Genomic DNA, 5,293 nt, shown 5'->3' with positions numbered 1-5,293 from the left:
ACTCCTGCGTGCGCACCCGGCACGTCGGGTCAAGGGGAAACAGGGGGCGGGGCCGCGCGCGCGCAGGCGCGTCTCTTCCCAGAAGGCGGGGGGCGTTCCCTGAATGTTCCGAGAACTCAGGGCGGGTGCCCAAGGTGGAAGGGCCCTCGAGGTTGAAGGGCTGCGCTTCTCCTCGTTATCGAGGGCGGCGGGACTTTGGGGAACTCGCTTTTCCCGTGAGGCTTGTGGTTTATGAACCTCTGGACCGAACTGGTTGAGCTTGAAACTTTGAACACTTCAGGGGAGAGGTGGAGCATAGTACAGAAATCTAACGTATTATCCTTGTTCTCAGCCTTCGAGGGGAACTGTCATCAGGCCAGGTGGCGCTGGGTTATCCAGTCCTCAGGGAATGTATTGCAGTCTTATTGCATGCCAGACCTTACTTCGAAGGTTTTTCGTGGATTAACTTACATCAAGTGCCAGAGGTCCTACTATTTATCAGCGAGTAAACAGTGTTCTTGCCTGGAGAATCCCAAGGACGGGGGAGCCTGGTGGGCTGCCGTCTATGGGGTCACACAGAGTTGGACACGACTGAAGTGACTTAGCAGCAGCAGCAGCAAACAGGCACTGAGGGGCTACTTGTTGAAAATCTCAAGAGTCAGTGAGTGGAACTGGGATGGGAATTTAGGTATTTAGATGCCACACCAGAAGAAGCCTTTCTTTAGCTCTCATATCTTGGTTTGCATGCCGCGTTTATGCTGAAGGAGAGCAGATATGCCACCCCCAAGTTTGCCACATTGGCATATTATTTTGAATTAAGGATACTCTGACTGTTCTTTGTTCCTCCTGGAAGCAGGAACTAAACCTCTGGTGTGAACGGTACCCTCCGTGTACCAGAGGGTAGAAAGCACACTTTTCCCCAGAGATTGGGAATTTAGGGCAGAGAAGGCTGGATAAATAAAACTTCTTACTGCTTCATCAACTTATTACACAAGGCCGACACCCCTTCATCTTGAGAATTCGTCACAAATTTATTGTTTGAAGATTCTGAAAGAGATGGGAATACCAGACCACCTGACCTGCCTCTTGAGAAACCGATAGGCAGGTCAGGAAGCAACAGTTAGAACTGGACATGGATCAACAGACTGGTTCCAAATAGGAAAAGGAGTACGTCAAGGCTGTATATTGTCACCCTGCTTATTTAACTTATATGCAGAGTACATCATGAGAAATGCTGGGCTATAAAAAGCACAAGCTTGAATCAAGATTGCCAGGAGAAATATCAATAACCTCAGATATGCAGATGACACCACCCTTATGGCAGAAAGTGAAGAGGACTAAAAAGCCTCTGATGAAAGTGAAAGAGGAGAGTGAAAAAGTTGGCCTAAAGCTCAACATTCAGAAAACGAAGATCATGGCATCTGGTCCCATCACTTCATGGGAAATAGATGGGGAAACAGTGGAAAATGTCAGACTTTCTTTTTCTGGGCTCCAAAATCACTGCGGATGGTGATTACAGTCATGAAATTAAAAGATGCTTACTCCTTGGAAGAAAAGTTATGACCAACCTAGATAGTATATTCAAAAGCAGAGACATTACTTTGTCAACAAAGGTCTCATGTATTGATGTGAGAGTTGGGCTGTGAAGAAAGCTGAGCAACAAAGAATTGATGCTTTTGTACTGTGGTGTTGGAGAAGACTCTTGAGAGTCCCTTGGACTGCAAGGAGATCCAACCAGTCCATCCTAAAGGAGATCACTCCTTGGTGTTCACTAGAAGGACTGATGCTAAAGCTGAAACTCTAATACTTTGGCCACCTCATGGGAAGAGTTGACTCATTGGAAAAGACTCTGATGCTGGGAGGTATTGGGGGCAGGAGGAGAAGGGGACGACAGAGGATGAGATCGCTGGATGGCATCACCGACTCAATGGACATGAGTTTGAGTGAACTCAGGGAGTTGGTGATGGACAGGGAGGCCTGGCAGGCTGCGTTTCATGGGTTGCAAAGAGTAGGACACGACTGAGCAACTGAACTGAACAAGGTATTAAGGCTTCTTAGTTATTTCATTTACTCATGTTTTTATGGGGCATGCATTTATACATGCTAAGTCGCTTCAGTCATGTCTGACTCTGCAACCCCTTAGACGGCAGCCCACCAGGCTCCTCTGTCCACAGGATTCTCTAGGCAAGAATACTGGAGTGGGTTGCCAGTTCCTTCTCTGCTTATGGGCTCCCCTACGTAATTGTTTTTCTCCTGTTAATCTGTCTAATGTCAATTTTTTAGGCTAATCACAGAAAACTAGCCAATCTGATCACACAGACCACAGCCTTGTCTAACTCAGTGAATCTAAGCCATGCTGTGTGGGGTCACCCAAGACGGATGGGTCATGGTGGAGAGGTCTGATAGAACGTGGTCCACTGGAGAAGGGAATGGCAAATCACTTCAGTATTCTTGCCTTGAGAACCCCATGAATAGTATGAAAAGGCAAAATGATAGGATACTGAAAGAGGAACTCCCCAGGTCGGTAGGTGCCCAAATTGCTACTGGAGATCAGTGGAGTAATAATTCCAGAAAGAATGAAGGGATGGAGCCAAAGCAAAAGCAATCCCCAGTTGTGGATGTGACTGGTGATAGAAGCAAGATCTGATGCTGTAAAGAGCAATATTGCAAAGGAACCTGGAATGTTAGGTCCATGAATCAAGGCAATTTGGAAGTCATCAAACTGGAGATGGCAAGAGTGAACATCGACATTCTAGGAATCAGCCAACTAAAATTGACTGGAATGGGTGAATTTAACTCAGATGACCATTATATCTACTACTGTGGGCAAGAATCCCTTAGAAGAAATGGAGTAGCCATCATGGTCAACAAAAAAGTCCGAAATGCAGTACTTGGATGCAACCTAAATACGACAGAATGATCTCTTTTCGTTTCCAAGGCAAACCATTCAATATCAAGGTAATCCAAGCCTATGCCCCAACCAGTAATGCGGAAGAAGCTGAAGTGAAAGAGTTCTATGAAGATCTACAAGACTTTTTAGTACTAACACCCAAAGATGTCCTCTGCATTATAGGGGACTGGAATGCAAAAGTAGAAAGTCAAGAAACACCTAGAATAACAGGCAAATTTGGCCTTGGAGTATGGAATGAAGCAAGGCAAAGGCTAAGAGAGTTTTGCCAAGAGAACACACTGGTCATAGCAAACACCCTCTTCCAACAACACAAGAGAAGGCTCTACACATGGACATCACCAGATGGTCAACACTGAAATCAGATTGATTATATTCTTTGCAGCCAAAGATGGAGAAGCTCTATAAAGTCAGCAAAAACAAGACCGGGAGCTGACTGTGGCTCAGATCATGAACTCCTTATTGCCAAATTTAGACTTAAATTGAAGAAAGTAAGGAAAACAACTAGACCATTCAGGTATGACCTAAATCAAATCCCTTATGATTATACAGTGGAATGACAAATAGATTTAAGGGACTAGATCTGATGGGACAGAGTGCCTTATGAACTATGGACGGAGGTTGGTGACATTGTACAGGAGACAGGGATCAAGACCATCCCCAAGAAAAAGAAATGCAAAAAAAGCAAAATGCTGTCTGAGGAGGCCTTACAAATAGCTGTGAAAAGAAGAGAAGTGAAAAGCAAAGGAGAAAAGGAAAGATATAAGCATCTGAATGCAGAGTTTGAAAGAATAGCAAGAAGAGATAAGAAAGCCTTCCTCAGTGATCAATGCAAAGAAATAAAGGAAAACAATAGAATGGGAAAGACTAGAATCTCTTCAAGAAAATTAGAGATACTAAGGGAACATTTTATGCAAAGATGGGCTCGAGAAAGGACAGAAATGGTATGGACCTAACAGAGGCAGAAGATATTAAGAAGAGGTGGCAAGAATACACAGAAGAAATGTACAAAAAAGATCTTCACGACCCAGATAATCACGATGGTGTGATCACTCACCTAGAGCCAGACATCCTGGAATGTGAAGTCAAGTGGGCCTTAGAAAGCATCACTATGAACAAAGCTAGTGGGGGTGATGGCATTCCAGTTGAGCTATTTCAAATCCTGAAAGATGATGCTGTGAAAGTGCTGGACTCAATATGCCAGCAAATTTGGAAAACTCAGCAGTGGCCACAGGACTGGAAAAGGTCAGTTTTCATTCCAATCCCAAAGAAAGGCAATGCCAAAGAATGCTCAAACTACCACACAATTGCACTCATCTCACACGCTAGTAAAGTAATGCTCAATGTTCTCCAAGCCAGGCTTCAGCAATACGTGAACCATGAACTTCCTGATGTTCAAGCTGGTTTTAGAAAAGGCAGAGGAACCAGAGATCAAATTGCCAACATTCGCTGGATCAGGGAAAAAGCAAGAGTTCCAGAAAAACATCTATTTCTGCTTTATTGACTATGCCAAAGCCTTTGACTGTGAGGATCACAATAAACTGTGGAAAATTCTGAAAGAGATGGGAATACCAGACCACCTAACCTGCCTCTTGAGAAACGTATATGCAGGTCAGGAAGCAACAGTTAGAACTGGACATGGAACAACAGACTGGTTCCAAATAGGAAAAGGAGTATGTCAAGGCTGCATATTGTCACTCTGCTTATTTAACTTATATGAAAAGTACATCATGAGAAATGCTGGGCTGGTTGAAGCACAAGCTGGAATCAAGATTGCCAGGTGAAATATCAGTAACCTCAGATATGCAGATGACACCACCCTTATGGCAGAAAGTGAAGAGGAGCTAAAAAGCCTCTTCCTGAAAATGAAAGAGGAGAGTGAAAAAGTTGACCTAAAGCTCAACATTCAGAAAACGAAGATCATGGCATCTGGCCCCATCACTTCATGGGAAATAGATGCGGAAACAGTGGAAATAGTGTCACTTTATTTTGGGGGGCTCCAAAATCACTGCAGATGATGATTACAGCCATGAAATTAAAAGATGCTTACTCTTTGGAAGGAAAGTTATGACCAATCTAGACTGCATATTAAAAAGCAGATACATTACTTTGCCAACAAAGGTCCGTCTAGTCAAGGCTATGGATTTTCCAGTGGTCATGTATAGATGTGAGAGTTGGACTGTGAAGAATGCTGAGCAGTGAAGAATGCTGAGCAGCGAAGAACTGATGCTTTTGATCTGTGGTGTTGGAGAAGACTCTTGAGAGTCCCTTGAACTGCAAGGAGATCCAACCAGTCCATCCTAAAGGAGATCAGTCCTGGGTATTCATTAGAAGGACTGATTCTGCAGCTGAAACTCCAATACTTTGGCCACCTCATGCAAAGAGTTGACTCATTGGAAAAGACTC

Source organism: Oryx dammah, unplaced genomic scaffold, assembly GCF_014754425.2.
Source record: "Oryx dammah isolate SB20612 unplaced genomic scaffold, SCBI_Odam_1.1 HiC_scaffold_3, whole genome shotgun sequence".
In the NCBI taxonomy this organism is placed as follows: domain Eukaryota; kingdom Metazoa; phylum Chordata; class Mammalia; order Artiodactyla; family Bovidae; genus Oryx; species Oryx dammah.
The sequence above is the reverse complement of the archived record's forward strand: the minus strand, read 5'-3'. Positions refer to the sequence as shown.